The following is a 25,790-nucleotide window of genomic DNA, read 5'->3' as shown; positions in this document are numbered from 1 at the left end:
GTGGACCAGTGAGGCAGAAAACCTATGGGGTTATAGTCCATGGTTCCGCAGGGGCCCTCCTTGCTCAAGAAAGCCTGACAGGACAGCAAGGAAAAAGGTAAGAAAAATCAAAGCCTGTAGCTTTCTCAAAGTTGATACCATGGAAACCTCAATTACTGACACAGATGCTTAGGAAACCCTAGCCATAAGATGACAAAAAGACAAAAGCACCTAACCCACTGGGTGAGATTTGTCAGCTCATAAACCCCAGTGCAGCATAGATTGTACAAGTTATTTTTAGTGTATGGGTAAAGGAACAAAAGCCACTACTTAAAAAAAAAACTCCGATTTTTTTTTATTTCTTATTGATTCATATTAAATTCTTCTTGTGGGGCAACTAACCCTGATGATGGTAATGATGGTGAACTGAGTTTTCTCAGCCATGCTCCTCTCGACCATCTCTTTTTCACCTCATGTGATGCTAATTTTTATTTCATGGGATTTCAAAGACTTCAGAGTCATGATCAATTTTTTTTTTAAATGGATTCTACTTGAAATACAAATTCAACAGGTTGTCTCAGCTGCTTTGTTCTGGATCAATTTTCTGTTCACCTGAGTTTTTGGTTTGCTTTCCTTTCTTTTGTCCCCAGAATTTTATTTTATTAAAGCACTGTGGGGGATGGAGCGATAGTACATTAGGTACGGTGTTTGCCTTGCACGCAGCCAACCCAGGTTCGAATCCCAGCATCCCATATGGTCCCCCAAGCACTTCCAGGAGTATTCCTGAGTGCAGAGCCAGGAATAACCCCTGAGCATCGATGGGTGTGACCCAAAAATTAAAAAAGAAAAGCAGCAATGTGATTTACAAATTTATTCATATTTTTAAAAAAATTATATACAAGGTTCTATCACCAATCCTGCCACCAGTGCCACTTCCCTCCACTGGTGTTCCCAGATTCCCTCTTCTATCCGCCCCCACCCAAGCCCCAAACTACTGTCTTGACAGGTCCCTTTTAAATTTGGTTACTAATGTTTGGGTCTCACAATTTTACTGTTGTTGATTCCGTAATTTGGATATGACATGCCTTTTCACAGCACAACAAAAAACACATTTAGTGTGGGCAAAAACACCTCCTCCCTGCCCCGTATACTTTCAAAGATTTTTAAATTGCTTTATATTTAGTCAAAGTAAGATTCTTTATTTGTAATAGTTTACAATTTGAGGTTTTAAATGTCAACAAACTGCAAGCCTCTGTAATAAAGATATTATTATTGTTGTTATTTTTAATAAAGAGTGTAGATACCTGGAACTTCAACAGAGGTTAAAAACCTGAATAATAATTAAGAAATTGCTGGCCACCAAATGCAAGTAAGTTTGATAGTTTAAAACTTGTTTTATTTCAGAGGAAACTTCACATCTTTATGTGTTTTAACTCTAATAATCCTACCAGATTCACACAATAAATATAATATGGAAATTTCTTCTTGAAATGGTATTTGGAAGGAAAAAAGTACCAATTTATATATTTCCAGAATTTTATTCCTTTCCATAAGGCCTTCCTTCAAAACAAAACAAAATTGCTTACCAAAGCCAAAATAATAGAAGAGAAATAAGCTAGCATAAAAATAGCAGGGTTTGGGAGTAGGAAAACGGATGAATACTTGTCTCTAATTATACCAGAATTAAGGTAGAGAAGAGAAGTACCCAATACTGGCCTCTTTCTAGTTTTCTGCTACAACTAAGGGGCTGAGGGTGGAAAAGAATTTCTAAAAGCCATAGCTTAAGGCTATAAAATTCGGGGGAAAGAAAAGCAGAAATCCATCCAAAGGCATTGTGATAATGTGGTCCTCCCTTTACCACCTTATTCAAAAACCTCTGAAACATAACAAGGTAATAAGATTAAAATTATATCTGAAATTTTGTTTTAGAGCAAAATTCTAAAGCCCACAACACCAAGGAAACTTTTATGATGCTTATAGGCCACAGAAACATTAGACAGTCAAACTCGTAGCCAGATTAATATAAAATTTCACAGAAAAACCTGCTTTCCTTGGTTCCTTTTCCTTTTATGTGCCTCTCTCACCCCCAAATTACAAACTATATAGAAATGAAAAGCTCAGTTTAATGAGGCCATGGAAGCATTACAAACTGATGGTAATATGGCAGATTTGTTGGAATTATCTGACCAGAAATGTATAATGAATACACTAATGGGTCTAATGGGAAAAACATAATACATGCAGGAACAGGCAGGTAGTATAGGCATAAAGTTGGATACTGGCAATAAATGAAAAGAAAATATTGAAATTTAAATTAATACTAATAGAAGAGTGTCTTTGGCACGCTTATTAAGAAACAGAGTATAACTGGGGAAAATATCAGAATAGGAGCTCAAGTTCATTAGTAGAAATTTCAAAATCTGGGGCTGGAGTGATAACATAGCGGGTTGGGTGTTTGCCTTGCACGCAGCTGACCCAGGCTCGATTCCCAGCATCCCATATGGTCCCCTGAGCACCACTGGGAGTAATTCCTGAGTGTAAAGCCAGTAGTAACCCCTGTGCATCACTGGTGTGACCCAAAAAGAAAAGAAATTTCAAAATCTTCCTACCCCCAAGGAGATAAAGAGAGGCAGAGATTTAAAAATTAAACAAAAGAGAAAATCTCAGTACATCCAAGAACTACTGAAAATCTACCAAATATGAAACATGCCTAATGAAACACCATAAAAGTAAGAAGAGAGTACCATAATCCTTGTCAACATGAGTGACAGAAACCAAACCACAAAACTAGGGAGCTCAGAGAAAACTAAACGGTCTTGAAGATAAATAAATAAATAAATAAGTAAATCAATCAATCAATCAATCAATAAAACATTACCTATAGAGATATACAGATAAATATTTCATGGGACTCTTCTTCAGAAGCTATGCAAGCAATATAAATAATAGATTGAATATTTAGTGTTGAAAGAAAAAAACAACACAGAGCCATTAAATAAAACTACAGGTAATGACAATTTCTGCGAAAGGAAGGGGAGAAATAAAACATGTCTTTGGTCAGGGATACAGCACAGTGTCTTACACGCTTTCCAAATTCTGAGCTTTGTCTTCAGCACCGAGAAACAAACATTACACATAAGCAAATTACTTAGGAAAACCAAAAATTGTGAAATATATCCACAGTTGAGGTGTTTTACAGGAAACATTGAAACAAATTGTTCACAAAGAAGGAAAATCAGGGTCCGGGAAACAGCACAGGAGTGAAGGTCCATGCCTGAGTCCAATCTCAGACACAAATAGGCTCCCACACATCTCTGGGTGTATCTCTGAAGGCCCTTCAACAGCTCCAGGGGAGCCCAGAGAAGTCCTGGAAATGCAGGCCTCCAGTAATACCCCACTCTCAGGTTATCACATTGTAGCGGGGGTTGGGGTTGGGGGTGGTTTAGAATCTTAACAAGGAAACTCCAGAACTCCTAGACTGCCTGGGAAGGAAGGAAGGAAGGAAGGAAGGAAGGAAGGAAGGAAGGAAGGAAGGAAGGAAGGAAGGAAGGAAGGAAGGAAGGAAGGAAGGAAGGAAGGAAGGAAGGAAGGAAGGAAGGAAGGAGGGAGGGAGGGAGGGAGGGAGGGAGGGAGGGAGGGAGGGAGGGAGGGAGGGAGGGAGGGAGGGAGGGAGGGAGGGGTAGTGAGAGAGAAAGAAAGAAAAAAATAAAGTAAGAAAGTGAGAGAAAAATGAAAGTGAGACAAGGAAGAAAGTGAGAAAGAGAAAAAAGGAAGAGAGGAGAGAGGGAGAGAGACAAAGAAAGGAAGAAAGAAAAGATGGAAGGAAAGAAGAAAGGGAGGAAGGAGACAGAAGAAATTATAGAGATCAAAAACTCGAAAAAAACATATCCACATGAAAGAAACATTATCAAAAGAAAAAAGATCAAAAAAGTATTATTATTTTCTTATTGCTAATTGATTACGAACTAACTCTTTGGCTTAGTTGATTTGGGAGGTTTATTGTTTGAAGGAATCAAGCAAAAATACATGGCAATTCTTTTATAGTAGAAAACATGCAATAACAGATCACCCTTAAAAGAAGAATAAAGTCTTAAGAACATAAAAAGCAAAGATAAAACCAAAACCCAAGAACAAAGTAAAGCCTGACCTTATAAAATACTTTGCCATTCCAAAAAAGGAAATCTAATACTGAGAGGGAAAATAAATTATGTGCTTTTTACTAACAATAAAATTCAATGAAACATAGGCTATGAAGAGAAAAATAGATGTGCAATAAAACATGAAGAGAACATGAGAAGAAAAGAGAAAAATGTGAAAGCATTCTTATAACTAAAGAAAGATTTGTTAATTTTATAAAAATCAAACATTGTTTTAGAGCACAAAATAGAAACTAACAAAGAAAAGTACTGAATAAAGAACCGGAAGAATAAATTATGGATTGTCCACCAGAAGATAAGGGAAAAGGAGAAAATGGGACAAAGGACCTTTGAATACACAAAACAATAGATAAGAGGAATAATAGATAGACACATTGATGATCATGATTCTTAAGGAAAAAAGTAATCAAACTAAAAGCAAATAATTTTTCTTAAATAATAAGCTTAAATAAGTACTATCATTAATAAATAAAAATAAATCATTTATAATATAACATCATTGTTTATAACCTTAGGCACTAAATTATTAAAGAAAGTATACTTAATCATTTCCAGATGTGGCTATAAAAGGATAAATAAGCAACTCGTGAATTATAATGTTTTATGTAATAAAAAAATAGGCTATAGGTCCTAAATTAAAAAAATCTAACAATAGATTAATGTAATATAATCCAAATATTTTTAATCATTTATCAGTGATGTGAAATCCTAAAAATTTTACCTTAAAATTAGATATAAAACCCATAATATCTTTACACTTAAAATTAATTAGACTAGAATTTATTTGGTAATATAAGCATATGCAGGGAAGTGTGTAAGTTTCCATCAGTTGCTAAAGGAGTTCCTATGCAGTAATAGACTTTAGTGGAAAATTCCTTGGGAGAAAATGATATTATATATATATATATATAAACTATATCCAATTTCTTAAAGCGTATGTGACAGAATGAAAGTCATCAGTAACCAGATTCCTTCTGAGAACCCCCTAATAATATAATAAGGTAATAGAAAAAGAACAATTCACAATCATGATCACGAAATCCCGTTGATCATCGAGTTGCTCGAATGGTCTCAGTAACCTCTCCATTTGTCCTATCCCTGAGATTTTAGAAGTCTCTCTCTTCTTGGTCTTCCCAATGATGCTGTATTGGAGGCTCTTTCAGGGTCAGGGGAATGAGATCCAGCTGGTTACTGGCTTTGGCATATGTATACACCATGGGAAGCTTTCGAGGCTGTCCCATGTGGGCAGAAAGCTCTCAGTAGCTTGCTAGTTTCTCCCAGAGGTAAAAGTAGGTTATAAGATATCTTCTGGAAGCTTGCTTTTAAGTCTCTGTGTATTGGCCGTTGATGGGATTACACACACCTGGGTTCCTCTGCCAGTACCTTCATGTATAAGGCTTGTCCGAAAGTGTGGAGAGGGGTCTTGAGCATGGATGTGGCTAGGTTCCAGTGGTCTTCGGCTGCCAGGAGCTCTGCTTCCCAGGAGGGAAGCTGGAGCCCATCCTCTCCGAGGGGCCCTGGGGAAGACAGCCAGGCATGAGGGCAATAGACTCTTTTTTTTTTTAATTTTAAAAAGAACAAATATCTCAAAGAAATGATTATTAAAACAAAATGAGATACTACTTAATGGAAGAAATTATTTGCCTATAATGCATCTGACAAAGTGACTAGTATCCTGGGGCTGGAGCGATAGCACAGCGGGTAAGGCGTTTGCCTTGCACGGGGTCGACCCGGGTTCGATTCCCAGCATCCCATATAGTCCCCTGAGGATCGCCAGGAGTGATTCCTGAGAGCATGAGCCAGGAGTAACCCCTGTGCATTGCCAGGTGTGACCCAAAAAGAAAAAAAAAGTGACTAGTATCCAAGATACATAAGACATTTACAAAACTTAACAATTAGATAACCAGTAACCCATCCAAACCTGGGAAGAACAACTAAAATAGTTCATTGATGGGGAGATACATGCAAATCATAAAAAATTAAATGCAAATTTAAGACACATACATTCACTAGAAATTCTGATATAAATACTGTCACACTGTCCTGTCATTCCATTGCACATCAATTTGCTTGAGCGGGCACCAGTAACATCTCTCATTGTGAGACTTATTGTTACTGTTTTTGGCATATCAAATAAGCCATGGGTAGCTTGCCAGGTTCTGCAGTGCTGGCGCTATACTCTCGGTAGCTTGCCGGGCTCTCCTAGAGGGCCGGAGAAATTGAACATGGGTTGGCCGCATGAAAGGCTACAGCTGTGCTATCGCTCCAGCCCCTGGTATATGGAATATTACTTAATTATAAGAAAAAAAATTAAAGTTTACATTTGACTACAATTTGGAAAGAATTGAAATTATTCTGCTATAAGCCTAGAGTCAGAAGGGAGAAGGATAAATATGAAATGCTCTCCCTTATTTGTAAACTATAAACAGATTTAAAGTATAAACAAATTATAGACATAGACAATGACCAATGAAAACAATCTTGGAGAGTTTGCTTACAGCAGAACTGAGCCTGCTTAGAAGGGATTTATGGGGAGGGAGGGAGAGAGGGAGGGAGGGAGGGAGAGAGAGAGAGAGAGAGAGAGAGAGAGAGAGAGAGAGAGAGAGAGAGAGAGAGAGAGAGAGAGAGAGAGAGAAAGAGAGAGAGAGAGAGAGAAGAAAGAGAGAGAGAGAGGCACTTCTGTTAGGGATATGGTGTAGAAGTACTGTATGGCTAAAACACTGATATTTCGACTAAGTAAATAAGTCTATCTTACTTAAAATATTCACTGAAAAGACAAGAGCTATTCAACAGGCTCACAAAAACTTTCAGTATCTTACCGGAAAATGCAAATCAAAGCAGCAATGAGCTCTCACCTCAAACTGGTGATAATGGCCTTTCTCCACCTACACAGACAGAAAAGTCAGAAACAAGCGATATTAGAATCCTGAGAGAAAAAAGTTTTCACGCACTGACTTTGGAACTAAAATATACTTTAGTCTCTAAGGCAAGGAATATGATGAAGTTTTCTCAAAATATTAAAACTGTATCTATCATATTGTCGCAGACAGTAAGATTAATGGGTCCTGGTAACGTATGTTTGAAACCTAAACCAATCCAAAGGCACGAAGACCTTTAACACCAAAGAACCTTCTCAGGAGCCCAGAAAACTAGCAAGATGCAAAATTCCAGGCCAGGTACAAGGGTCTTCCTGAGATGAGATGGATGGACCTCTGGGAAGAAGGCGCCCCTAACTGCTGGAACAAAGGCCACACAGAAAATATCAAAGGAAGACCACTGCTGCTTTTAGCTCTTCTCCTTGACAACCAGCCTAGCAAAGTACTGGCTGGAATTATATAGAAACTAACTAGGCAGAGGAAAGAGGCATGTGCATGTGGCCGCAGCCCCCCTCTTGAGATGAGGACTTTCATACTTTAAGGCACACACGTCACCCACCTCTCCCCTCTAGAATTGTGTACTCTCATAGTTTGGTGTGTGTTTTCCCCTTTGGGGAAGTGTCCTGCCTGTACCCCCATGTGTGGGATGTGTATAAAGCTCTCTTCATTCTAGAAAAACCCATGTTCTCTCTTGAACAAGTATCTAAATCTCATTCGCTCCCTCTGGCCCTTTTTTCTGCCCAATCCCCCACCCCCCCAAAAAAAAATAAAACACCTTGTTTTACTTCACTGCTCATCTCCTTCTGAAATTCTTTCCTGTGAGGGAATTGGACTCCAACACTTGGATAAGACTTAGGCCTGATTTTGCTTTCCTGCAAAGAGCAATTCCTTGCTCCAGCCTTGGTCCATGGTGCCAGAAATTGGGTGACAGGATCATCTTACAGGGCATGCAGAACAGGTGGACTCCAGGGGCATGACTTGCCAGCTGCCTCGGGGGCTGTCGGATGTGAATGTCTGGGTCATGTGCCTTGCAGAGGATCAATACATACTTTCATTAGTCCTGAATTTGCCAGGCACTTTTTTGCCCGAGTGAATTACAGTGAACAGAGGGAAAGGATAGCTTTCCTTCTCAATGCTGCAGTCTCTCTCTGCCCCACTTCACTTAGCCACTGAAAGAACTCTACTCCTCACCTGCTGCAAAGTTGAGTCTACCACTGACAACAATATAATTCAGAAATTCCATTCTGAGGTATCTCCTCAAAAGAACACCAAACTCTGCTTTGAAAAGACAGACGCAAGTCTATGACCACTAGAGCATCATTTCAATAGCCAAAGTATGGGGGTGGGGAGTGCCCAAGAAAAAGGAATGAAAAATATCTCGTGGATATACACAATGGCAAACTATACTCAGCCTTGGGAGTTTTGCAACAACATTAATAAAAGTTGACGGGATTTTGCGTAGCTAAATAAATCAGAAGGATAAAGAAAACAGATGATATCACACATATATTTGGCTTCAGAGGTAGAAAATAAGATAACAGACAAAATTAAACCAAACATGCCCCATGAATTTAGATTTCAGAAGTGAAGTTATCAGAGGGGAGGAATTATTGAAAAGAGAGGATGTCCACTGTCCCGTGGCAGAGAAGTACTGTGGCAATATCAGTACAATAATGCATTCTGTCCTCCATCCCTCTCAGAGAGTCCGGCAAGCTACTGAGAGTATCTCGCCTGCAAGGCCGATCCTGGCAAGCTGCCCGTGGTGTATTCGATATGCCAAAAACAGTAAGAACAAGTCTCACAATGGAGATGTTACTGGTGCCTGTTCGAGCAAATCAATGAACAATGGGATGACAGTGACAGTGACAGTGACATAAATGCATTCTGAAGAGATGTTAACATGTGCCCTTAAAACAGGCCCAGTCATATAAACAATAGTAACTTCATAAGAAGATGGACTCTGAATAGCAAATGAGAGGAAAAATATGGAAATATATTTTTAAGGACTAAGTATGGGAAATAAAACCTCATCAAAATAAATACAAGTGCTTCTCTTTACATTATCAAAATATATCTTAGAGAAAACAAAAAGGGATCAATTTTTTCACAAATAAATATCTAGCTGAGTGCATTGAATTTATATAAATATATAATAAAGTATTGTTTAAAGCAAAATAGATTTATTTGCACAAAAAGTAGAAGAGAGCCTGAGAGATATAAAAGACAGACATCTTAATGAGAGAGCACAGGATGCAGGATGCAGGGGGATGTGGAACACAGATGAGGGATGAAATGTGGGCTGCCCCAAAGATGGTAACTACCCAACAAAGATAAAGAAGAAAAATTACGTATATCAAGATGAGAGTCAGGTGACCGCAAGATGCAGATGTTGCCCCAAAGTCTTGAGAGATTCTCTACATGGATAGCTTAGGAAAGGAAATACTTTCCTTGCTAACTTTGAAAGAATTCTTTTGATTTGGTCTTGATAGCTCTCCTTAATTTCTAACTTATGAAAGGGTATGTTTTATTTATTTTCTTTTAAATTATTTTTATTTGTTAACTAACATTATTTGTTAATATTTATTATGAACAACAGGATGACAGTGATACAGTGATTTATTATATTATTATTTTATATAATTTTTATTTCTGTTTAGGTTGTTTTACTGAGAACAAGTGTCATGTCTTACACATTCTATTGTCAACAATTTGAAAAGGATTTTGAAAACAATCAGTTGTTTATCATATATCATTATCATAATATTAACATGTTAATATAATATCAAATATAAATCATGTGAGAAGAATTTCATTAAGATATAATGGAAAAAATAAGCAAAAGAATTCCCATTGTTCATTCTATCTAGATTTGTATACCACTTAGAAAGGCAATAATTGAACTTTAATTTGCACTGAGACACATTATATTTTTATCTTTAAATATGACCATACTTCTGTGTCTCACACAAAATAATGCAACATGGAAATTCAAAATAACCATAGTTTGATGTAAGGCAGTCAAAATTTGAGAAGAATATTTCACATATAATAAGTCTAAAACATAGATTTAATCTAGTAAATCTAAAATATATTTTGCTATACTAATAATATTAGAAAATAAAAAATGTTATATGTTTGTAGATGATCATATAGCTCATAAACAACTGATACTTATTTTTAATTTAATGTAACTATTAGACATTGAATGAATCATGCAAATAGTGCAAGCTAACAAGCTACTCAACATATTACCAAGAACAATTTGATAAATAGAGAAATTCTGAGAACGTGTTTTAAAAAATCCCATTCTTAAAAATGAGTAGCTGACAAAGAGAGTTCTATAATGAAAGCAATAACTATGTGGAAAAAAATTAACTTTTCTTTCAATTTTGTATTTTACTATTTAAGTACAAACTTTCTGGAGACTAGTTCAAGAAAAAGAGAGACCTGTGCCAAAGGGAATATTTAGTATTAGGACAAATGGTTTGCTTTTTGCTGGCAATTTATATCTACAGTTTTGTAAAAGAAAAAAAACATTCCAAAGCAAGCTTTTCTAAAAGGTAGGCTAGTGTGTTCAGTGATATTTCAGGCTCCCTTGAGGTCACAGGAGATATCTGGCGTCTGAAGGTCAGCTTAATGGCTTAGAGAGGAAGTGACCTGTGGGTAGTGATAGATGATCAAATTTAGATTTCTCTGCATGTAAAGTTCAGCATCCATATGTATTTTGGGACTGGTGATAATTTTCATGATCTGCAAATATGAGCCATTATACCTGGTAGTATGACTCTCTACTGCATAAAAACTGCTAGAAGGCGGCAGAGAGTTCATTTCTAAACCGTGCAGAAACTTAACATGGCTGGCAATTGAAAGTCTCTTAAATAAAATGAATATGTACCTTCATGTGTGAATCAAAAATACTAAGACCCAACTGAAACTTTATTGTAAACTAAATTAAAAAATACAAATAAGATAATTTTTACTTTGTGTAATACATTGCTTTCCCCTTACGTTCATGGCATCTGCTGTCACCCAAAACAGCACAGAAGAGTTTGGATGGAAGGAGTTCATTCTGGGACCAATAGTATGTGAATTGCTTATTGTTTTACACTGAAAAATAATAAGATAATCAGTTTAGGACTTTTAAAAACACAATCTCATCATTTTCTCATATTATTTTTTACTTTTAAAATATTGATTGAGGTACTGCGATTTGTAAGATTGTTAATTGCGGCTTTCTGTGTGCATAACTAACAGCGCACACATTGTAGTGTACCCATCTCTTTCCCACAAGGCCACAAGTTTCCAGTGCCCCTCACTTTCAAACACACTCCCCACCCCCCCTCCAGGCATCACTTCCACCCCTCACCCCACCCCCACATAGCCAAACTCAGTTATGTAGATCAGTTATTTTGTATTGCCTTTGGCCCTTTGTTGCTGCATGTTATGTATCACTTTATCACTGTCATCCCATTGCTCATCAATTTCTCAAGCAGGGGCCAGTAATGTCTCCATTGTGAGGCTTGTTGTTACTGTTTTTTGGCATATCAAATATGCCATGGGTGGCTTGCCAGGTTCTGCCTTGCCAGTGAGATACTCTTGGTAGCTTGCCAGGCTCTCTGAGAGGGATAGAGGAATTGAACCTGAACCCGGGTCGGCCGAGTACAAAGCAAGCGCCCTACCGCTGTGCTATTTTTATTTATTTTTTTATTTTTGTGAATCACCATAAGATACAGTTGCAGACTTACAAATTTTTTTGATTATGTTTCAATCAAACAATTGATTGATTGAATGGGTTTGAGTACCCATCCCTCCACCAGTGTGGTGGTGGAACATTTCCACCACCAATGTTCCCAGTGTCCCTCCCACCACCCCCATCCCTTCCCTCCCCCTGCCTCTGTGACAGACACATTCCTTCTTACTCTCTCTCTCTCCTTTTGGGTGTTATGGTTTGCAATATAGGACATAAGCAGTCACCATGTTTGGTCCATAGTCTACTTTTAGCATGCATCTACCATCACCATGTGAGATCCATCCATCCATCATTTACTTAGTGTTCCCTTCTGGCTCCCACCTGCCTTTTCCCCCATCACAAGATTGGCTTTCAAGCCATGGGGTGATCCTCCTGACCCTTATCTCTGCTATCCTTAGGTGAATTCTCCTATTGTTACTTTATATTCCACTAGTGGGTGCAGTCCTTCTGCATTGGTCCCGCTCTTTCTGGCTCATCTTGCTTAGCATGATACTTTCCATGTTGACCCACTTACATGCAAATTTCATGGTTTCATCTTTTCTAACAGTTGCATAGTATTCTATTGTGTAGATATACCAAAGTTTCTTTAACTAGTCATCTGTTCTCAGGGGCTCAGTTTTTTTCCAGATGCTGGCTATTGTAAATATTGCTGCAATAAACATACAAGTGCAGATGTCATTTCTACTGTACTTTTTTGCATCTCGGGGATATGTAGGATAACATAGCCTCAGGTAGTTTAGGTTTATTGGGTTACTCCAGTTACAGTGCTCCCATTCCTCTTTGTTTATTTGTAGCTTCTTTCTTAGTGTTCTGTTGACTTGTAAATATTGTTTTTCACTTCTCCTTGAGTCCTTTGCATAGTTTATTCAGAGCATAGTTTATTCAGAGCAATGTCCTTTTTGTCAATGGACACATGAGGACTTAGCAAATGCTATGCTTTTGTAACCTGGGAGTCATTTGACTCTACATGATATTTTCCTCGTGGGTATCTGTTCTCTCAACCTAAGCCTCAGCTGCCCTTAGTTCCTAGCACTCTCAAAAGCAGGGTCCCAACGAGGGATGAGACAGATCCAGGGTAAGCGGTGAGTTTTGTGCTACCCTGGCATGGAGATGGGCCTGGTCAAAGTGCCTAATGCTTAACTACAAGTTAAGAGCTTGATCATGGACAAATGTTGTCATGATCCAAACAGTGATAACTAGATTTGGACCCTGCTAGGGTGAGGAATGATTAATCTGGCCTGAGTGCTGTGGTCTGAGCCTATGACAAGATGTTGCCAGGAGAGCTGCCTTGCAAGCCTCAATGTATCTCTTGCTATGTCCATACAAAAATAACTAGTATTAAGATGTTAATAAGTGTTTGGACTAAGGAAAGGAAAAAAAACCTTAAGAGTCAGGAAGGACTTTCTTATGTTGATTTTGCTACCTGGCTGGGTGTAGCCTAGAGGGCAAGTGGGAGAGACAAGTAGGAGGAGAGACTAGAGGAGAGAGAGAGGCTGCAGTAGATCGAGAGAGAGGACTGAGCTAGGAGTGTGGGAGATGAGAAAGATGGAAGATTGAATAAACGGTAACTAATCAGCAACCAGCTTGGTCCTTGTTCTTCCTTCACCTGTCCTTGACCACCGGCCGTCCCGATCCAGCCCATACACAGCGGTTCCAAAGCACCGAACACGGGCGGTGAGACAGAGTCACTCGGAGAGCTCGCGAGTGCGCGCGCCCCTCAGCGTGCTTTAGTGCTTTAGTTTTTTACAGAGAATATTCCCCAAAATGGTATTTCTTGGTCAAATGGGAGTTATGTATGTTTAAGTCCTCCATGTGCCAGAGAGAGATCATTTTGTATCAATCCCTTTCCTTTGGAATAACTTAATTCAGCAGAATATCCTCTAGTTTCGTTCATGTCACAACATGGACTTAGAACTTCTTTCACAGTACTTACCTTCTGCCAGTTTATTGTGATTTGCAACACAGACATAAGGTCAAGAGTGATGTTGAAGAAGAGGTTGAGTGGTTGACTGATATTTTGATATCCAGAAATTTTTAGTTGGATTTAATTAGGTGGAATTGCTATGACTCTGGATATGGAAAATAACTAAAAATTGGAGACTTGAGGATGACAATCTGAGGAATCAGCCAAATTGGTCATAGATGAGGAAGAGGAAATGGGAGGTTAATCATATTGATGTAGTTAGACAGTACTGCATTTTCCAAGCCTGTATCTATCATTTATCTTGTAGCAAACACGTATATGTTTAATTATTGTCTATCAAAAGTTTAAAATGATTAAAGGGTGCCTACAGTTTGTAGGACCTCAATATTGGTGTTAGTTTAATGAGGATAGGTCTGAAGATTTTCTTGGTACACAGTATCCAAGGTTTTATAAACCCAGAGAAATCTTGGGAGCTATCAATGACATGATATTCATGCTGAGACAAATAATTCTCTTTCAGATTAAACACCTTGCTTTATAAGCTCCCTAGAAATTTTTTTAAATGCTTCGTCACTTGAGTAAATATTTACTTAGAAATTGAGGTGCCACTAAGGTAAAATTTATTTTAAAATTAGAGGACTTGTGTGTAAAGCATAAGAAGAGGCTCTGACAACAGTTTGCCTCTTGATAGCAACCTCGATAAATGACATTGTTCAGAAGAGTTTGCTCAATAATTAATGTCTACTTCTATTATTCACACATAATATTAAATATAAATTCCTAAACACGATCAGAAAAATAATAATAAAACTTCTAAATTAAATCATTTTAATTAAATGACATGTATTCTGTGCATATGCATTTATCTACATGAATACATATATTAACATCTACAGCGGTTACTTTTAGTAAATTTATTCTACTTGGAGGATAACAGAATGAAGTGTTTTTGAGTTTGATTTGTTCTGGAGTATAAGTCTGTACAGAACAGTTACCTGCTACATGTCAGCTGGGTGTTCTCTCTTCTCTCCTATACTCTGGGATGGGATGATTGCAGAAATTTTAGAATTAAATATTCAGATCACTATACTGCTAATATCCTGATAGCTTTATTAAAAGCCCTATTAGAGAAGATGGAAAAGCAAGTGAGCTGAGAACAGACATTTTCTGGCTTTTACAGTTCAAACAGTCGCCCTTCAACTTCAGAGGAGACCTAAAATGTTATTCCCCATCACCATTTAGAGGTTCCACCTCCAGAGGCATCTCATTCACGAGTCCTGCTTCCCTCTGCCAGCTCCATTACAAATTGTGTAGAGCTGTAAGAACAGCCATCCTGAGACTCTAGTGTGACTTCTGGGTTTAGATTGTACCATCTCTTCCTCTTTGGTTCTTTAGAATCATCAGTTATTATTTCCTAATACAACAAAGGTCTGTGAATAATATCTTCTCCTACCATCACTAATATCTGATTCCATTGTGTTCTTTCACGCATTAACTTGCATGTGCTGATTCCCCATACAAAATCCTTTCCTGTTGAGAAGTCCAGGGTGGATTGTGTGTTCTGACTCTTCTCTGACTAGGTCAGCACATAATCAGTATTGTAAAAAGTGTAATTAATTTTGCTCCCTTAAGGATGAAACATGATTGTTTTTTATTATATATTTCCTCTGAGGTTTAGAAATAATACTGAAAGTCTATGTAACACTCCGCTGTCAAGCGTTCGGTGATAATAGAAATATTGTCTGAAAGTACTTAAGCCATGAGGGTGGCTGCTGCTAGAGAAAGCACTGGCCACATGTGGCTACTGAATACTTGAAATGTGTGATTAGTGTGACTAAGGAGGAGTAAGTCTTATTTTATCTAATGAACTTCTAAGTTTATCAACCCACATGTGCTATTAGCAAGAAATATCGAGTTGAATGAGTGCTTAAATTTCAGGATCTTACAAGAATCCTTTTTTATAATGGTTTTTCACCAGCATAAAAATGTCTTCTAAAATTATAAATCTCCATTAATTTATACTTGAATTTCTTTTTATAAGACAATAGAATATCATAACTTGCATACACATATGTATATATAATAAAAATTAACATAATTTAATGTAAACGAAGCTATTAGCTAACATTTAGACAAAAATATCACCACATTATATGTACTATGTACATATAGTGTATACAGTATTTGTATGTGTACAGATATCTGTGGATATATACATACATATCATGAAAAGAAACAAAACTCATTGTCAACAAAGCTAATAGCTAATAGAATGCTGAACACTACATCACTGTCACTGTCACTGGCATCCTGTTGCTCATTGATTTGCTCGAGCAGGCACCAGTAATGTCTCCATTTTAAGACTTGTTGTTACTGTTTTTGGCATATTGAATATGCCACAGGTAGCTTGCCTCGACCTCCACTACACAGCCACTGCCACACTCCAGGCTGGCTTCCAGACGCTTGGGCCAAACCTCACACAAGAGTGAAGCCCCACAAAACCAGGCTCAAGGAGACCCGGAAACAAGATCCTCTGTCTTCCTCCTCCAATCTCCGGCACCTTAGGGAGGGGGTCAAACCCAAATGCCCCACCCTACCCAAGCCAGATAAATACCTCTTCATCGGACCCCCATTACCTCCACTATGCAGCCACTGCCATGCTCCAGGCAGCTCTCCAGAGGGGCCATAAGACACTTAAAACCCATTTTCCATAATTCCCACACCATATTTAATAGGGTTCAAATGTGGTGTGAACCATGGGAACACCTCAAAGGGCAATTGAAGGTTGCCCTAAAAGCCTCCATCCCTCTTGGAGAGCCCAGCAAGCTACCGAGAGTTCCCCGCCCGCACCGCACAGGCAAGCTACCCTGGTGTATTTGATATGCCAAAAACAGTAACAACAATGGCCTGATGAGCATCGATTCATTTGAATGTCTAACAACGGGAATTGGATGTTTACGCTTGAATAGATGTGGCTCACTGCCTGCAGTTTCTATCTTTGTCGTCTATGGATCAACATCCAAATATGATGAAGAAATTGAGAAGTTCTACATGGAACTGGAGAGGTTCTATAAAGAAGACCACACAGTGTACAAGATCATTGTTGGTGATTTTAATGCCAAGATAGGACTGAGAAGGTCACCTAAATAACTCCACATTGAGACCCATGACCTAGAATGGAACGATCAGGGTGAGAGACTGTTTGAGTTCATCATGTCGACCAAGACCATATATGGTAACTCACAGTTCCAGAAGGCTGAATCTAAACACTGGGAGATGAGAGTCTCCCGGTGGACAGTTCTACAGTGAAAATGACCACATCATATTCAATCGAAGGTTTTGCCTGACCGATGTCACTGTTGTCCCAAAATTCCAAATGGGATCAGACCACTGTCTCCTTTGTGCAAAATTCTACTTCACAGAGTGGGGAGAAAAGTTTGCAAAGTTTAAGTTTTAGAAGGGAACTCCCAGAATGACCACCAAGTGGGAGCTCTTTGGCATTATTGCAGCAATGTGGGAAGATGCCATCCTTGACAACATCAACAACGAATACGATTGACTGGTTCAGCACCTCCATGACTGCTCGAAGAATGCCGAGAGTGAGAAAGCCCCAGACACCTGTCTTTGGAAACTCTCAAGCTCATTCATCAACGTGGTTTTGGTGCAAGCCTCAGGCAACCACAAGCTAACATCTGAGCTCGAAAAGCTGTGCAGATAAGCAATAAAGGAAGACCTCAAAGAGAGAAGAGCAGCAGTGTTGACCAGTGCAGAAGAAGCCAGGAAAAGTATTCGCAATGTTCGCCTGTCCTTCGCCAACTACAAGACCAAGATGACTGCCCTCAAATGTCCTGATGGATCTATCACATCTTCCAGAAAGGCAATGGAGAGGATTGGGAGTGAAGATAGATGGTCGGCAACTACACCACCTCCACTTTGCTGATGACATCGTTCTCGTTCTGATAATGCCAAACATTACCCAAGCGGCAAAAATGCTGGCCGACTTCAACTGCAAGTGTGGAAAGGTCAGACTGCAGCTGAACCTCAACAAGACAATGCTCATGAAAAACGAACTAGTTCCTGATGCTCCATTTGCTCTCAATGGAATGAACATCTCCGAATGCAGCAGCTATGTGTGCCTAGGTCAAGAACACAACATGAGGAACGATTTGATATTATTTCATTATCATTTGATAATATATTATTGATATGTATAATACATATCAAGAACTGATAATACATATCAAGAACTGATATGTATTATAAAAGAGTCTCTGGCCCATGCACCTGGCTGTCTTCCCATGGGTTCCTCGGAGGGGGTGGAATCCAGCTTCCCTCCCCACCCTGAGCAGAGCTCTTGTGGCTGAAGACCTCTGGAGCCTAGCCACAGCCATGCTCAAGGCCCTTCTCTGCACATTCAGATGAGCCTCACGCATGAAGGTACCGGCAGAGGAACCCATGTGTGTGGTACCCGGGGCTGAGATCCGGACTGGGCCTCTTTCACCCAGATTTCCCATTTTTCAGTAACTAGGCAGTCACACCCAGGAACTTACCCCAGTGCCGTGTAATCCCACCAATGGCCAGCATCCAGAGACTTAAAATCAAGCTCCTGGAAGCAACATCTTATAGCCTGCTTCTCCCTCTGAAAGAACCTGACACACTACCGAGAGTTTCCTGCTCACATGGGAGAGCCTTGCAAATTCCCCATGGCCTATTCATATGGGTCTCATTCCCCTGACTCCAAAAGAGCCTCCACATGGGCAGAGCCTGGCAAGCTACCCATGGCATATTCTATATGCCAAAAACAGTAATGATAGGTCTCATTATCCTGACCCTGAAAGAGTCTCCAATCATTGGGAAAGACTCAGTCAGGAGAGGCTGCTAAAATCTCAGGGCTTGGAGGAAGAGAGGCATTACTGGTGCCCACTCGAGTAAATCGACGAGCAATGGGATGACGGTGACACAGTGAAACAGTGATCTAATAGAGTTGAATAACAAAATGCTTATGATCATGAGTTTTTTCTTCAGCTCAAGAAGCCCTGGGTAAAAGGGTTGTGTGAGGCATAACCCACAATGTCTTGATTTCTCTACTCCCTTACTCTTTTGGGTAAAATATGATGAGCATACATACATAGCCTGTCTCAGTGGTCTGCCATAGAAAGTCAGATGGATAAGAGTACAGTTGACCCTGAACAAAACAAATTTGAAATGCATAGGCCACTTATTTTATTGAATAAATATAGCTAAATCATCATCTTCTAAGGTAACAGGTGAAGAAGCTGAAGATAAAGAGGATCAACTCTAAGGAATGGTGCAGACAGTAACTATATATCCATAGGAAAGGAAAGCTCTGTGGGGAAGAAAGGAGTACCTACCACATTGCTCAAGGGTCAATATTTTGCAAAAAACCCTCTCCGTATTTGAGCTTGCTGGCTACGAGTAAGATTGCCCTTGTCTGTACAGTTTTCAGCACAAGCTGCAAAGTAGATAGATACCTAAGGAACATTCAAAAGATAAAAGCCAAAAATAAATCGTAGAGCACAGGCCCTTCAATTTACAATTTGCTTGTCTCAATATGCATTTGTGATGAGAATCATTGAACTCTTAAAATGAAAACTGAAGACAATCACAGAACTGGTCCTCCCTTTTAGTGAACACGTACAGAGCATTTGACCCAAATATATCAAACCCTCCATCTACTGAACAGTTAAAGTGGACATAATGCCTTCACTTTATTTCAATATACTAAAATGTATTCATTTTTGAACTTAAAAATGTAGGTCCATTCCATGTAGGAAATCTTCTATTTTAATTAATTATACCAGGCATTTGAAGTATTTAAAAGGTTTTCATTTTGTTTTGTTCTAAATTGAAAACAAGACACAAACTATATCCAGGGAAGTTTTCTTCTAACATATTTATTTTATTATTTTTTATTTGTATTTATTCAACTTCAGTTTAATAAATTTCAGTGTTTTTATAACACAGCTATTTGAAGTTAATTTAATAAGTATTTATTTTATTATATCTATATTTTTACAAATTTGAGAAGTAAAAGCAATCATTTAGAACTATACCAATAGAGTTTTAAATCACTTTCAAAATTATATTTTATATCAACAAAGTCCCTGTACTTGCTTAGTATTGGAAACATCTTATTTTTAGTCCTAGCTTTTACCTTCTAGATGAAGAACACGAATATATCTATGGTTTAATATCATGGTTTCCTCACCTGGTAGACTCAAATAAAATAATAACAATAGTCATCCTATTAAGCTATAAAATTACCTGAGAAAACTTCAGAAATGTTGGCATATAGTAACTGCTTGCCAACTATATTGTCATTATTACAAATATATATTGCTTTAAATATGGTAGACATTTTTTAAAAATTACCTACCATATTTATCTCTGTAATTTCTATAAAGTTTTGTACAAGCAAATTAAACTCCTATCTCAATTTTCTCATTGAGATTAAAGAACAATAAAAGATATCATAAAGAGAATTGAGGAGAAAAGAGAAATCCACATATATAAACATAAATCAATTAGCATATATGGCATAGTTACTCAATAACTATGGTCAATGTAGACAATCTAATACAATGTTTAAACTTTAATAGTTACATAAATCAGAAAATTCTAATTCTAATACTGAATGCTTAGGGTATTACTAACTTAATGTAGATCTGAAAATCCAGAATTTATTTTTATGTGTAAATTTATACATATGCACACCAATATTAATGACTTATTTTTATTTAAAAATGAAATTACTAGGAAAAATGTTTGCATTAGACACGAATCTTTATTGTCTTCCAGTGTTACTTAATTTATAATCTCATATGAATTGTTTTAAAAAATAGCAGTTCACTGATTATAATTTTTAAAAAGCTATGTTGTAATAAAAATTTAGGAAAATGATATATTTTAAAAATTCACTTACATTCAAGTTAGACTATTTTTAAAGTACCTATTATCCACTTTTATTTCTTTTTTTAGCATGTGTTAATATTCAAGTCCTTGTGTTAAATTTCTATTGGAATGTTCAATTTTTTGTTTGAAAATGTATTCTACCTATCAAGAATATTAATTCTCTATTTTCCATAAAGGCTGTTAATCAGTATTTTGGTTTATTATTTCTTTTTTTCTTCTTCTGATTTTGTAGTCAAATAAAATAGTCATGCATTATTTAAATTTGAAACTGGCAATAACCTATCACAAGTACATTTTAAAATTCTTTTCATAAAAGACATAGTTCATAGATTTGTCAAAAATGGGTCTTTTGCTGAACATTATATTTATATCAGTGCTAATGTTCTCAGGGTTGCTCCCATGCTGGGCTTTGGACCACAATCACAGTTGAAATCATTTACACTTTTACAGTGTCTGGAACTTATACAAGTGGAGTTCAGACATCAGGCTTCCTCTACCCACCTAGCACCACAGAAGTAACTTATTATTTCTTCCTGGGTCCATCAGGTACATGTGAAAGGGTCTAAAGTTAGCTCAGCTAATTTAAGCTCTATTAAGATGTAGCTTGCATGTGAAGTCTGTTTCTTTTTAGCTATAGTTATCAATGTCAGAAGATTATGAGGGAGATAGGTCAGGGCCTTTCTCTCTGGTCACAGATGGTGAGGAGAGCAAAATGTTTGCGATGAATCAAAAATGTTGATTCTGCTCCAAAAGGCTATCTCTCAAAGGCGCTTTGCTCTGGCAGGAAGGCTCACTACAGACAACTTCAAGGTGGGCGGTATCTTTCTTTGACATTCAGTCTGAATTACTGCCCTGACTTGGGGCAGGTCATTTGTAGGTATGAGCACCAAAGACTTTGGAATAGAAAATGGTACACATATTTCAGAGAAAATATATTTAAAAATTACGAGTTTTAGGACCTGAGAAAATAGCTCAAAAAAGATGTCACACATGCCATACACATTCAAGGCCTTGAGGGAAATTTCTAGCATGACATGGACACTAGAACATCACTGGGTTTGGCTCTGACATCTGTGGAGCAGTGCCAGGTCCAAGCACTAGTGGTTGAGCACCCTGATGCTTGGCCAAGTACTAACCCCTCTGAAGGTCCACACTGCTGGCCAATCATCGCAAGAAGTAGCACAATCCAATGCTGTTGGAGAGCTCTGAAAAAATGGGCAATTTCTGTCACTTTCCCCAGAACTGTTAATGTATTGAGTGCCTACTATGTGTGACCCTCTCATTTAGGTGTCAGAATCAAAATGTGTAAGACACAGGAGAGCAAATGAGTGGAATGGTTCTTGATTTATCCACGTGGCTGAGAATGACTCTGTTTTGTAATTGACTTCATTCATTAGTGCCGTTATTGATTGAGATATGTCTGTGCCATGTCAAAAACTTCAACCCCCAATAACCATATAATAAATTGCCTGTCATTCTTTCATTTACCAGTAACTTTCGCCAGCCTACCACATCATTTCTACAACTTAATTTTCTGAAGGATTATTAGTCATTGATGAAATTGTATTGCTTAAAGAACTATAAAGTAGCAGAAATACATAATTATACTTTTATATCTATAACAGTTACATGGACATTAACATAAAATGTTCATCATTTGTGTAATAATTTAAAAAATATACAAAAATTACTCAATCACATTTCTATTTCCTTAACTAGCATTTTGTTTATATAATCTAAGAGTTTGTATTCTTTCTCTTTCACCTTTTTTTGTTTGTTTGGAGGCTTCATCTAGTGATAATCAGGGCTTTTTCCAGCCTCTGAGTTGAGCTGTCACTCCTGATGGGCTCAGGGAACTACCTAGGTAGCTGGAGAATAAACTCGGGTCAGCTGCTTGCAAGACAAGCTCCTAATCTGCTGTATTATCTCTTCAGACCCCATTCATTTATTTTATTTCTTTGAGATATGAGTGAAACTATGGAGCTTTTGTTTAATATAAATTCTTTAGATCTATCTCCATTAACATAAATCAAAGATTTCATAGCTTATTGACTAAGAAATATTCCATTGTGCATATCCACCAGATCCTTACCAATTCATTTGTCATTGGTTCCCTCTGTTGTTTCCAATTCTTATCTAAACTATTATATCATCATTATCAGTGTTTGAGTTTTCTTTTTTCACTCAATACTATCACTAGAGATTTATTTTCTCTTTTTTTGTTGTTTTATTTTGGTGCTACAACAGGTTTATTCTTGGATATGTGCTCAAGAAATATTCTGATTGGGATTGGGAGACCATATCAGGTCACTGTCACTGTCACTATCATCCTGTTGCTCATCGATTTGCTCGAGTGGGCACCGTAATGTCTCTGTTATGAGACTTGTTGTTACTGTTTTTGGCATATTGAATACGCCACGGGTAGCTTGCCAGGCTCTGCCGTGGAGGCAAGACACTCTCGATAGCTTGCTGGGCTCTCCGAGAGGGACGAAGGAATCTAACCCAGGTTGGCCGTGTGCATGGCGAATTCCCTACCCCCTGCACTATCGCTCCATCAGGTATCAGGGATCAAACCCAGGTAAGTCTCATGCAAGGCAAGCACCTTATTTGCTGTTTTGTCTCTCCATTTTTCTCTTCCTTTCTTTTTTGCTAAGACATAATCTCATTGGTGTGTGGCTTTGATTTACATTTTCCTAATAGGAGTGGATAAACATATTTTCATGTGCCTATTAACTAATGGTATGTCTTCCTTAGGAAAGGCTCTATTCAGAAATTCTCCACTTTTTAATTGAGCAATTGTATGACTTTGTCATATATTTTGAACATTAAATACTTATTGAATGGATCATTTGTAACTTTTACCTTCATCAAATGGGTCTTTTCATTATGATGGGTTTTTTGTTGTACAGGTTTTCTGTAGTTTGTTATTCATTTGTTCTTTTCTTCTCTTGTTATTCTTTCTCTTTGGAGTCTATCGACATAATCTTTGCTATGGCTGACAATGTCAAAAAGCTCACTGACTAACTTTTTCTTCTGACTTTTGTGCTATCCATTTATACGCTCAAAATTTTAATTCACCTTGAAGTAGGTTTTGTGTATAGTAAAGCAACTGAGAAGTTTCATTCTTTGCTATGGCTATCCAGTTTTCTGAGCACCATCTATTGAACAGAATTTCTTTTTGCTATTATATGTTTCCAATTCTTCCCATATAGCTAACTCCTCATATATAAGTAGTTTTATTTCTGAGTTCTGAATTCTTTTATATTGCTCTGTGTGTCTATTTTTGACCTAATGTCATGTTATCTTTATTGCAGTAACTTTGTACTATAGTTTGAGGTATATGGGTGTTGTACCTCCATTTTGTTCTTTTTTTTCCCCCTAAGGTTTCTTTGCCTACTGAGAATTTTTTGTAGTTTCAAATGTAATTCCAAAATTCTATCTTCTATTTTTGCTAAGCATACCATTGGGATTTTAATAGGGATTACATTGAATACTGTGCATTGCTTTAAGAAAATTAGCCATTCTAAATATGCTGCCTCTTCCAAATCATGAGTATGGAATATCCATTCATTTTTATGTCTTTTACTTCTTTTAAATTTATACATTATACTTAATTTAAGTACATTATATTTTTGTATATACTTCCTCATAAAATACTTTTTAAAAATTTATAAATTTTACACTTATGGTTTTCTATATAAAACTTTAATATGCTGAAATGTTTTTTTACTCATTTTATTATGATTTTTTAAATTATTATGACATTATTTTGTTTCTCTTTCAGTCTATAAGATAATGTTTTGACCGGAGCGGCCACACACATGAAACGACTCCTCTGCTCCTTAAAGACTATGATCCTGGAGGGCTACTAATCACTTTTGGTACCCAGCAGCTTCTTACAGAAATGCATCTAGACTGTGAACTGAGCTACAACCCCAGGCTGCCCGAGGAGGGGAAGGTTTTTCTCTCTTGGCCTTGTCTTTCGGTGACTTCTGGCAAAAAACTCTCTGGATGTAATTACTAAAATATCAGAAATTCAAAAGCTCATATATTCTTCACTCTCAGCAATGGAAAACAAATTATTAAATGATGCCTTTTCAGCAGGTTTGATTTATTGGGGAAAATTTTAAATAATAATAGTGAGTTCTCTGTTGAAATATTTAATGCACTCAAAGTGCAGAGAGTAAACTGAAGATCAATAGCCACTCAGGTAGGGGCTTGTGGGGGGTATATCGGGGTTCTTTGTGGTGGAAAATGTGCACTGATGAAGGGATGGGGGTTTGACCATTAAATGACTGAGGCTTAAAACTGAAAGCTTTGTAAATTTTTTCATGGTGATTCAATAAAATAAAAATTAAAACTCAAAAAAAATTTTTAAAAAGATAATGTTTTATTTTTTCTTTAAGGTGTTTAATGGATATATATTTAGGCATCTTGCATTTCTGAAATAAATCTCACTTGGTTAAGGAACATTTACTTCTAATTTTAGTTTTATAGAATATTGTTTAGTATTTTTTATTTATGAATATTATGAATCTTGATCTATAGCACAGCGAGTAGGGCCTTGGACATAGCAGACCCAGGTTCAATTCCTCTGTCCCTCTCAGAGAGCCCGACAAGCTACCAAGAGTATCCCACCCACACGGCAGAGCCTGGCAAGCTATCCATGGCATATTCAATATGCCAAAAACAGTAACAACAAATCTCAGAATGGAGACGGTACTGGTGCCCGCTCTAGCAAATCGATGAACAATGGGATGACAGTGTTGCAGTGCTGCAGCTTTCTTTTATTTTTTAATAATTTCTCACAATACTTTGATATTTCTGTACTGCTGACACTTGTTAATAAGCATCGATTCCTCTTTTTAAAAAACGGTATTTGTATTATCTAAGTACGTTGGTTCACATTTATTTTTCTTTATTCATTGGGTTTGAAACCATGAATTTTAGTAGGTTGTCAGTTGCAAACTTTATAATCCAGCCATACTTGTATTTACTTGTGACTCTCTGATTAAACTCCTTAGTGGCACATTCTGTGGAGTTGATAAATACAAATCCCAGGTCACTTCTCTAACAGAAGATATATGCCTTTCTCTTTTTTAAATTTCCTTTTAAATTTTTGGACCACACATGGTGATGTTCAGGGGATACTCCTGGCTCTGCATTTAGGA

The sequence above is a fragment of the Sorex araneus genome, chromosome X, assembly GCF_027595985.1.
Source record: "Sorex araneus isolate mSorAra2 chromosome X, mSorAra2.pri, whole genome shotgun sequence".
NCBI lineage: Eukaryota > Metazoa > Chordata > Mammalia > Eulipotyphla > Soricidae > Sorex > Sorex araneus.
Note: the sequence above shows the minus strand (reverse complement) of the source record.